This window comes from Xiphophorus maculatus, chromosome 23, assembly GCF_002775205.1.
Source record: "Xiphophorus maculatus strain JP 163 A chromosome 23, X_maculatus-5.0-male, whole genome shotgun sequence".
Classification (NCBI taxonomy): domain Eukaryota; kingdom Metazoa; phylum Chordata; class Actinopteri; order Cyprinodontiformes; family Poeciliidae; genus Xiphophorus; species Xiphophorus maculatus.
Genome location: NC_036465.1, coordinates 25,597,455 through 25,609,532, shown reverse-complemented (window position 1 = coordinate 25,609,532; position 12,078 = coordinate 25,597,455). Strand labels below are relative to the sequence as shown.

Below are 12,078 nucleotides of genomic sequence, written 5' to 3'. Positions count from 1 at the left end.
CCAAATCAAACACACCTTGGCTGTTTAGCCCCCTTCACCGCTCCTAATTGTAACACTCAGCACAGCAGCCTTAAGCTGGCCCACTTCACAGAGCGCGCCTCTTATCCTGGCCCTCCTCAGTCTGATTGATAGTTTAGTGCTGGAGCTCTTTTCTGAGTGTTGGGTCCTTCTGAAACAGGTTTAAAGAGATCTCTCTGGATTAACTCCTCACCCACTTTGCAGGTTAGATGTCCAATTTCAGTCTCAGGCATATTGAGATGCTTATTACCTTAAATGCTTAGTTTTCCCCCCCATCTCTGGCTTTCGACTGCCATCCATTAAATAAAGATCTTAAAAATATCCTCCACAGGCCAACGTGTCCGATTTCCTAACAGCACCCGGGTCATGGACTGTTAGCTTTTCTAATCTGTTTCTGTAAACAAAAACAAAAAAAAAACTAAACTCTCTCTGCTGGCAGACAGAGATGCAGAAATATTTTTTCCCCCCACTGATCAATGGTCAACATCTGTATCGACACGGGAGCAAACTGGAGCCAGAGAACGTTTTGCGCAACGACTTTGCTACGTCCCGACGTAAATAATGCGTTTGACCAGGAGCAGGCAGTCCGCTTTGTCGAGTTGGACGTCGACCAGAGGTTCACGGGAGGACGAACGCAGCGCCGCAGCTGGAATAATGTTTGGTTTTAAACGTAGCTGTTGGAATTTTAGAGAACACAGGGATCCTTTCACTGCATCTCAGCACCAGCCGTCTGTTTGGTTTCCCCCGCCGGCTTGTTCTCGCTCGCCGTCTGCAAGAACACGTTTCTATAGCTTGATGCTGTGCCGCGTTTCGGCCTCATTAAAGCAACGCTGTCCTCATTTGATCGGGCTCTAGGTCAGCTTCCCCAATTAGCTACACGCTGTCTGAAGCTTATACAATCCTCTACGTCTTAAACCGTTTCGCCATTTGTCGCATTACGTGCAAAAACGTCACAGGATTTTACTGGGATTTTATGACGGAGCAAAACAAAGTACCGTAGTTCATCTTTTTTTTTGTAAAGTAGAAATAATTATGTTTTAGAGGAGAGGTCTGTAGCCTCTACAACCAAAACAGACATTTTGCTCTCAGGACAGACAAATAAAACGGGTTTAAGACTGCGAATGTCACAAGACTTTTTGGGGGAAAAAAGAAATATCTACTTTAGGACATTTCTTGTCATTTTTGTAGGAACAGCGTTTTACTTCTAGTTTTAAGATCAAAAACAATGAAACATAAAAGGGAATGGATATATATCTGCAAGATGTGCACATTTTTGAATATGATTAAACAATTACTCGTCAGAATAGTCAATAGGAAAAAAAAGATAATCGACTAAAATTACTTGCAGCCCTTATCTGAAGGCAACTGGTTGCACTAGATTTCATTTAGCTGTGTCAGCATAGATACAGGCTTAAAAACAAATCCAAGACACTTTTCAGATTCCCTTTCTTACATTTCACTATTAATACATGCTGTGTTTCTATGTCACACAATCCCAATAATCCACATTGAAGTCTGTCGTTGGAAGCTCAACAAAACGTGAATAGGTCAACGGGGTGTGGATATTCTTGCAAGATCCTGCAGATTAAACTAATGTTGTCTCTACCTGGACAGAGAAGGTTTATACACATATATATATAATTTCTCTGCTTTCCTCTTTCTTTGTAACTTTGTAGGATTTTAAACAACTTCCAGCAATACAAGTATCCAAACAGCCGAGGGAGGGATGCACCATGGCGCCATAAACTGGACCCCTCAGTCTGGGACCAAATCCAAAAAACCCTCCAGGCACTCCATCCCTCTCAAACCTCTCCTCAGACCCACCCCTCTGCTTCCAACACACACACACACACACACACACACGCACACACACACACCCCTACATACATACCCCGGCACAGTTGGCAGCGCCTACCAAAACACATTCACACATCACATCACTACTCGACACACGGCTCTTTGTGCGCTCCTGATTGGAGGTGCAGGGACACACACACACACACACACTTAAAAGTTTTAGGTGAAACAGCCAGCCAGTCTCTCCTCTAGTGGGGCCCCCTGCTTGCCCACAGCAAAGGCGCACAATCCGAAGGCTATATCCATGTGGAAAATAGCCCTAGTTACCAAAGTACACAAATAAAAGTTGAGATGGTCAGTATTTCACAGGAATGTCTGCACACATGTGACACTGTTACCTCAAAGGATTCGCTTCTTGACGAGGTAAGACTGGAAGACGAACTGGTTTTTCCCCCTCAGAATGAAATAATAACAGGTCTTCTGAGAAAGAAAAAAAAATCATGCCGACATTTCAGCTTCAAAGCCTTTTTCTTCTTTTTTTTTGGGTTAATGCATCAGTTGTTCTGAACCGCCTCTGACATGAATAGTCCTGTCTAATGTCTGAACCGGCTCTCTGGTTTACTACAGGAATCCCTTCGGGGGCTGAGGGTCTCTGTCTCTCTCTCTCTCTCTCTGGTTTCCCAAGTAATTTAGGAACTAACGAGACAAAGTGCCGCGCCATTGTTCCGGTGTCACTTAGGAGAGAGAAAAGTGCCGTTTATGGCGCGGCGAACAAGACGGCGGCATGCTGTAAACAAACCTGTAACTGCGTATCGTGGCGTTCATTTGCTCCGCCGCATCTCCTTTGTTTTGTTGGGGGTTTAAACGGCTCATAAAATAAGTCACTTCCCTTTGACATTGTCCTGTCGCTCACACTCCGTTCTCAGAGGAAGAGCGGAGGAGGAGGAAGAGGATGAAGGGGGGGGCAGTAGAGGTGAAAACGCCTCGCGGACAAAAAACAGATTAGACACCTCACCACCTCGCGTCCCTCAGCTGCCATCCTGTGTCCCCCGAACCGGACGGACCTCGTAGCGCCCACCGCCCTGCAGGCTCAACCAGAGAGGTCAGGGGTCAATGGCAACTCCTCCGAGAGAGGTTGTGTCCTCTGACCCCTTCCCCCTCTACTCGGCCAGCCAGAATATCCACTGCGCAAGGTAAATTGTGCTTCAATCATAACAATAACCCCGCCAACACGCACACAGAGTGTGGCTCGAACTTTTGCCTGACAAAAAAGTCCTGAGAGAGAAAAAAAAAATACATAAAGGATATAAATGGTGACCAAGCATAAACCTTGGCTTCTTATCCTGCTTTTAGTAAATTATTGGTTTGTAAAGTAGTATTTTTTTATAATAATGTTAACGTACCAAAATAAAGTGAATCTGAAACTCTGAATATGAGATTAAATAGCCGACCTATATTAGGTCAACTTACATTTTTGTTCATAACTTTAAGACATTTTAAGGCCTCGATTTTATATACATGAAATTAAGGAGTTTCTAAAGATTAATTGACACTTTTGTTTTCAACATTATTCCCTAACAAAACAAATTCCTAAAAATGGGACCTGCTCTTGTACTCATCCCCCCCACTGCTCTTATACCACCAAATAAAATCAGATACAACCTGCAGTCATCAGAAGTTTGATAATCAGTAACACACACCTAAAAAAACATGAACTTTATCTGAACTGACAAAAGCAGCTAGAAGGGCTGCAGAGGTGAACTGCTCAGGTGGCAGAATTTACACAAATCTAGCTTTTATTGCAAAATGGAAGCCATAAGAAGTTCTGTTTGCCTGTACGGCTGACATGTGAAAGACGGTGCCTCGGTCTGATGAGGAAATGAAGTTACGGGCAGACATGCAAAACATCACGGGCGGTTGGAAACACTCGACAGCACCCTAAACGCATCGTCGTCTCTGTGAAACATAGCGATGGCGTCACTTTTATTCAGCAGAGAGGTGGTTCTTCAGCTGTATCTAAACAGATTCATTCAGCAGAACTGCAATGGAAATACTTTTTTCACATCACACAAGTCACCTGATCAACAGCCGGACGTTACTACAGGTGAAAGTGACAAAGAAGACGACAGGAAGTGGTAGCAGGATGAAGTTTGCCACTGGTTCCACCAGAGCTCTCACAGCATGGCACAGTGTGTCATTAAAACGTGTTGAAAACATACTGTAGGTCTTCTGTAAAACTGGAAAATACAATATTCCCAAAACACTGCGCAAGTAGTCGCTCCCACGTAGGCGGGGTTCGTCGCTCCAATGCCTGAATGTCTCCTCTGATGTCTGATAGATGGCCAAATTACAAATATATCTAATGCGGCTGTGTTGGAGAATGTTTTTTCCCCCCCCTGACATTAGCAGAATATTGACAAAGATTTGCACACGTTTGTAATGGAAATGCAGCTGCTGTTTGGAGACGGGCCATCACTGAAGCCTTCCTTCTCAGTTTCTATAAATATTAGGAAATTCATTGCTAACACATCAACTCTAGATGCCATCTAACATAGAAGAAGATGGTTCAATTTGATTAAAAATAACAATAATAATTCTCGTTTCTCTGAGTCATCTGTGAAAGCAGAAAACGTGTTCAGCAGCTTACAGTATCCAAAACAGCTCAGGAATGAAGAGGTGGACGTAATTACATAATTGGCAATTATAATGAAGCTCCCTGCTGCAGCATGTGCAGGAGGACTGCTGCCGGTCTGCAGAGTTGTAAGTCTGCAGCTCCTGTTGCTCTCCTCCGTCTAAAGGGGGCGCAATCATCAGACGGGCTAACAGACGGCCCCGACTTTCTCCTCTGCCCCACATCCTGTCGCATAGACTCAGAAGCGCTGAATAGAGAAGCGAATGCTGCTGCTGCCGCTGCCAAACTCTGAGGTGTGAAGTTTTGATCTGCATGACATCCTTTGTGAGAACAATGATCAGCTTTTTGTCTGTGGGCCGAAAGCAGGGGCTGGAAGGTGTAACCATGATGAGATAAATGATGATAATGTTGTTATGAAAAATGACTCCTTCCTGTCATTTTTCGGTTACAAACCCAAGGTGTTAAAAACAAAAAGAAACCCAGTTTCTTTCATCTGATATTTAAAAAAAGATGTTTTTTTCCACACGCTGCTCTGTTAAAAGCATTTCTGGAAAAAGTCTCTGATGAGGTTTCTCGGTAAATAGCTGCTACAAACCGTTCTGCTGAAGAAAAAGGCCTTTAAAAGAAATTTAGGTTCGTCTTTTTGACAGAAACCAAAATTAAACTAATTTGGCTTTTATCAACTGTTAATTTCTTGGAAAACCAATTATGTTGTCGGCGTTGGCAATTAAATCCAACAAGCTTGCAGCCTCGTTCCATTTAATTAGAAAACTAGAGAAATGGCCTTCAAATTCAGACAGAAATTGGTCCAAAAAAAAAAAATAATTAAGTGACAGCTACCCACTCCGTAGTGCTATATTTTTTTTTTTTAGCAGAAAGTTGAGAAAAATCCAATTCCATTGCACCCTAACCCCATTAAAAGAATTCCTGTAGTTGGGTAAGAGCTCGGTTTTTATTTAGAGGACGAAAGCGCACACGGGGGAGTTCAAACATTCACGCTCTGCAGCTCGGTGCGACCGCAGACTCCCGCCTAAAGCCACCAGCAGCAGTTTCAGTCTCACTAAGTGCACCCTTCTAAATACCGTTGATGCTCATCTCCACCGAGCACCAGGACATCAGCTTCACTGCTGGAAATACACAGAAGAACAAAAAAAAAACACAGATGTTTAAATCTCCTATGTTCCTGTCCTCTTTGGAATCATGCAAGGATGGAAACAGACAATTATTAAACCCGATGTTCGTATGGTAGCAATCAGGGCAGGACATCACATCCACCTACTCTTTGTGCGCTTTATATATGGTAAGTGTCTGGCTGTTCCAGCCAGAACAAAAGTTTTTTAGGCTTCAGTGCATAAAAAAAGTCCAAAAGACACAAGATATGCTGGGAGGGAAACTCCTCAATCTGAATGATGTGCTTCAATAAAGTGGTATGTATAAAAAGGAAAATAAAACGCCCACTGCCGTTTTCGCATTTGTCCTTTTAAGAGGTTCACTTTGCTCCCACTTAGTTCTCCAAAACCCTGACTAAATGACTCACTTTGCTCTTTAAGTGATTGTTTGGAGTTTTGCGTGGGTTTATTTACTGGTGACATAAGGAAGAGTCAAGCGATGAGAACCTGCACAGACAAGCCAGGCTGACGAAGGTTTCTCCTTAGCCCGTTTAGGTCATGAGTAATGTTTAGCTTCTGGAAAACCTAGTGTGTTTATGCACAGAGTGGAGGGAACGGTGTTTGGAGCAAGGCACCAGCAAAATCAAGAGTTGTGAACAAAAGTGCTCTCAAGACACGTCTACGTCCGGTAGAGGTTTGGTAGCTTCACTGAACTAGGATCAAGAACCTAACCGTACTTTGGCGGTCAAAGGTACGGCTTTAGCCAGTCAACCTCTCATGGTCAGCTAAGCAAGGTTGGTGGCATCAAAAAACTTACTCACGCTCCATCCGGTTAGCTAGTAACAACCTGTTGAGTATGTTGCATAGCAGTGTAATGCTGATCCAACAGACTTGGGTGTACTTCACTCTTCTCAGCGGACGTTTGCACAAAGGTACGTGTTTATGGCCGCGCACTCATTGACGCACTGACTCGCACAGGAAACTGCTCAACAAGTGTTCACACTGAAGTCGCAAGAACTGAAATCATCAAACTTGCTAGCATCCATTCGGATTGTGGGCAATTATTGAATTTGTCATAAGAAATGAAGGCAATTGGTAGGCTTGACTAGAAAATCTCAATCGTTCAGGGTGGACTTAAAAATGAGAACAGCTCAAGAGAAAATTGTGGATAATAGAGGAAAGGTCCATCACTAGTTTGGCAGTATTTCAGATAGTTGAAACAAAAAACGAATCAATAATCATTGATAGACTGATATGAAATGCTTGTATCGGGACATGTTCTTCAGCCATGTTGCCCATCCCTCTTATAGCACAAAAAAATTCTTTACCCACTAAATTGGTTAACTTGTTTCTACCTGAAATCAATCAGAATTTTAGGAATTTATTTGGGGAGAAACCAAAATCACTGATGGACAAGTAGCTTCTATAGATCTGGTTGTGGAGAGATTTCAGGTGAGCTGCCGTACCTCTCACACAACTTTCAAACGACGGACATCCCTGGTATAGATAAGATTGGCAGAACAGCAGCAGCTCCCAATCAGAACCCATTCCTCACTGACCTACAGCTGTTGAAAACAAGCTAGCAGGCTGAAAATAGACTGACCGTCCTGAGCAGACTCATTGTTGCGGTTTCACACCTTGATTATGTATGCAGCTACAGCACCAGTGCCCTGCTTACAAACACACACCCTAGGTTACTGCTGGACAGTAGGTCAAAACCAGATCCCAAAACAGTTCAAGAAACTGGAATCACAAATTCTTTGATTAGGACCTCCATGAAACAAGGTAAGTTAAAGTAACAGAAATCGGATGAGTTTTAGCTTTATCGCCATTTTGTCACCAGCTGTTTGGAAACAGAAAGTACCATAAAATACCTAACAGCAGCTGGCAGCCGTCAAGTCACACTGACAAAAACACACTCTGGACACAAGTACAGAGAGAAAGGACTCAAACGTAGCCATTTTAAGCACCACTCAGGTCTTTAAGTTGCAATTAGAGACCACACAGATGTTTACCAGTTAGTACAGTGGGTCCACAGTTCAGTATAGTCTTTGTGGTATGAAACTTAAAATTATCTGCAAAATTTTTGCTCATTTACAAATTTCTTCATATAGCATATCAAAAATATTTAAAAGAAAAGGAAGCTTGGGAAGCTGAAAAACCAATGCTATTTGACCTGCTATTGTAAAGCTGCTGCTGTTTGTAAAGCAGCCAATCAAGGAGTTTGTGGTTATGCTAATACAGTTTCCACTGTAGGCATTCATGCACTCTAAGGTACATTTGGTGTTTTAACTATTATCAGGGTCTGCTGTAATGGGCGTACAAAAGCAGGCAAATCGCAAAGTTAAGCTCCAAACAAAATCTTAAAATATCATCTTAACACAAAATTTCTGCTGTACAGCGACTACCTTTCACATGTGGGATAACGTTGTTTCTGCTTGAGATACATGGGTATGGATTGTATAAGGATCCTTAGGAAAACATTTTAAATGCAGTTTTTATATTCGTCTTCCTATGTTATATCTTCAAAGAGAGGTCAGAATCTGCTAAATTTGCCATCAGCTTTACTTAAAGTGGATTTTGGCCACAAAACTCTTATTGGCGCCTCTGCCCTCAGGTCTGGGACAATTGTTTTTTATCCATTAACCGTTTATTAATTTGTGGGAATTAATTTTTTTGATTTGTGGGAAATGTGGATTTTTGTTTTACCAACGCACATCTTGGGCTTCCATAGGTCAGAGTGATGTCAACATGCCCAGAGAGTAGCCATTTTGTTTTACAGCATGCATTTAGCTGGAGGTTGAATTTGTGTAAACTCCCAGAAGGTATGACTGAAATAAAAATACGCTTTTAAAAAGTTTTCTGTCATTTGAAGAATGGAAGACAAAAACAATGAGAAACCTTGGGTTTGGTATGAAACAATCAGAGATTTCCCTACTTTAAAAGATGACCCTTTCTAAACCAGTTGTTTGTGGTATGTGGCTGTAACGAACAGCTAAAGCTCTTAAACAGCTGCTTACAGCACTCTGTGCAGAGTGACTGCTTCCTGCTCTCGCCAAAAGACGAGGAGACGTGCTTGTACATGATGACACAAAGGTTTGAGCTGATTAAATCATCTAAAAAGACAGCAAACCACACAACTAGAAGAGCTGCAGTGCCCTGTGCACCAGAAACGGACCCGACTCCGTCTTAAAGCTCTACCAAAGTGGTTTGACCCGACATGCAGGAGGGGCTGACGCTACTATGAATCTTGAAAATCCCCTTAAACTTGAACTATGCCTCTTAGTTTTGCCATAATATTCTGCACGCAGTCAGCTGAACATCGCTTACACGATGAGTCAGAGCCCTGGTGCCGATACGAGTCATGATTCACCAGAGGTTAACGCCAACGAACAACTGCACAGAGCATCAGCAAGTCCCATAAATAAAAAGATCTAAGCCAGGGAGGAAACCCCTCAGTAGTACTGAGAGCTCTGAAAGCACGAGTTCTGCTTATGACATGAGAGATTTATGCCACTCAGAACAATGCCCACAATCCCTTTATGAGTCAGGAAGCTCTGCTTTAGAGCAGTGAATGTTTTCAGCTTACTAGCCCAACACTATATTCTGGGTAATATCTGTTTCCTTAAATAAATCAAAACCGCTCCAAAATACAGATGTTAAAATATTAAATCTCTAAGTTACACGGCACGAGAAGGAAAAGAAAGAAGGTCACCCATAAGTCACAAAGCAGGACTCATTAACTCCGCAGCATTATATACAGCTTTTAAAAAAACATTTTCAACTGAGCACTTCAGAGTGAAGAATTATCGCATTAAATGTTAATCTCTGCCAAATCTTCCCCCCTTTTCCTCCTCTGTATGAATTCCTTTCTAAAAGCCAGTCAATTTAGCAAACAATGCCCACGCTGGGATCCATAAATCTGAGCCTGCTGCCACCGGAGTCCATTTCTGATTGCTAAACCAGTTGGGGCCTCAGGCCAATTAAAACTCTCCATTTGTGAAATTCCACAACGCCGTCATCCATGAACATTTACCCAGAAGCCCCTGGGGAGATTCCACAACATTGCCCTGGCCTCTCGCTCTGTCTGTCTGTCTGTTGCCCCCCTGCCCCCTCTCTCCCTCTCTCTCTCCGTCCTGGCCCAGCATCTCTGGCTTTGTCTCCACACACAAAAGCTCCCTGCCTACACCACTTCCCAGGTCACCGCTTTGTCGCAGCTTCAGCTCGTTTCCAAGTAGTCCAACAAGTCACAAACCTCAATCCAAAACTCTGCTCTGGAGCTAATCGTTGAACACACACACTTGGTATTGACCAGTTTCAAGGTGTTGCAGGGAGTTTTTAAAAAACAATTAGGGTTTCAAATTGTATTTTTCTTATTGTTCTTAAAATGGGTTTTCAACAAAATTCCCAAAATTCTAGATTTTTTCTCAATCATGAATGATATTCTGCTAGGGTTGGGTGATTTATTTGAATTTTGGTTTATGAAGTTTAAATTTTTGGGAAGAAAAATTTTGATTTTCTTTCCCACTAATGCAGTCCTTGGGTTTCCGCAGCGCAAGGTGATGTCAGCGCATCCAGGGCCGCCATCTTGTCTGCCGTGTGCTATGGTTTCTATTTGATTGGACTAGTTTGAATTCATTTCAACTCAACGACAAAATATAAGGGTCAGGCTATATTTTTGGGTATTTCATGAGAACAAAGTCGAAATAATACAAGAATAAAGTAGGATTTTTGTGAGGATTCCAACACAGAGAACAAATAGTTCCAAGGTTTTTTTTTCCTCATTACAACATTTTTCTTGTCATTTTAAGACATTTTTCTGGTAAAATAGCAACTTTTACCAGACGGCCCTAATACGTTCTTCATAGAACTCTCAGAAGGAACGAATGAAATAAAAGCAACTTTTAAAAAATATTTTCTACCACTGAAAATCCCAGACCTCTCGTGACTGTGTAACTTTCCTGCTGCAAAAGCGATGCCAAAAAAAGCAACAAAGTGATCATAGCGCTCAGACTAATGCAGCAGAGCCCCTTCCCCACCTGTTGCTGTACACTGCCAGTAAGCTGCCTGAAAGAATACTGCTACAATCGTGATTAATCTAAATCACCATCTCAGTCATCAAAATAAAACTGCATAAATATGAATTGAAGTGCAATAATCAGTTGGAGCAGGAGTGGGAATGATCCTTACTTTTATTTTAATTAAAACAACTTTAAATCACTTAAGTCCAACCCATAACTAGATACCCACCTGGTTTAGATGAACTAAAAAACAAACATTTAACACGACAAAGCAGCAATATATTGAACAGAGTTTTCTGTCCAGCCGTACAGCGGATGATGGTTGGACGTCGTAAACGACACACAAAGCATTAGTAACTTGTTTCACTTTTTCCTAGTTAAAAAGAAAACTGAGGAGAAGCTTGGGTCGCACAGGGAACAAGTATCAAACATAAGACCTGGTTTACTTTAAAGGGATAAACACTACAAAATGCACATCACTTCTAATGATTTTTTTCCAATCACCTCTAGTTATCTTCTATAAAAGGTGATCTAGAACCTTTCCCTGTGTCTCTCTCTCTTCCTTTCTTGGTGTCTGAGCTTCATATCTGCAGTGTTTGTCCTGCAGCTTGTTTAAACGTCGAGTTCGACTTTGATACTTCACTCCACCCGCGCACCTTTGTTTCTGCACTGAAGAGCGAGAGACGTGGACTGTTATTTTTAAGATTCGCAAAGGACGGCGGCGATTTTACAAAGTGGAAGAACAAGTTGCAGCACAGCGTGATTATCACCAGAGACGACGGAAGCAGAGGGAGAGGAGGGGGAAAAAAAAGAAAAACGGGGCACAAAAGACCTTCCTGGCTTGTTCCTCTACATCGGGCCTCCATCTTTCCACTGACTCATGGCACACTAATGAAAACAGACTTTAAAGGAGAAGATGAAAAACACTCTTTACTTAAGGCCAAGTGCTTTACCAAGGGACCCTGCACAAACACGGCTTTGCTGTCAGAGAAACGGCCTACTGTTGAGCTTACAAATAGGCTCTCTTTAAAACGTGCTTTGCGCGCTGCGTGAGACCAAATGGACGAGGACATCTGAGGGGGGCTGGAACTGCTGGATGGCCCGTTGTACCACAAAGATACAATCCCCACTCAAAATAAATTAATTTGTTAAAATTTAGAGTTTTATGGGAATTCTGGCAAAAAACAACAAACAAAAAAAAACGCAATTAGGACTTTACGCTGACACTAGAGCCACATGCATTGCAGGTAGATTGTAGTAAAGCATTGATTAATGCCTGGTTTTAAAATTAGTTCACTGGACTTGTAGCCATTATTTTGTGCCCATTGTTGGACACCACAAGGCAGGAACGAACCGATCGAACCGTTATACCTAGGATTTCTGTCGGATAATGTGTGGGTCTGTCAGGTTTTGAAAATGGGCCGACAATCGGCCGCCAGCTCTAAGATCCTGTACTGTGCTCTGGGCTTTAAACTAAGGAAATTAGGAAGGGAGGAGTCAG

At 42.4% G+C, this 12,078-nt stretch overlaps 1 protein-coding gene across 1 annotated transcript in view; it reads right to left on the bottom strand.

Annotated features, from left to right (window-relative positions):
* The window catches only part of LOC102234901 (glypican-4-like), a 49,307-nt gene that overhangs the window by 17,453 nt on the left and 19,776 nt on the right, over positions 1-12,078 (bottom strand). The window lies entirely within an intron of this gene.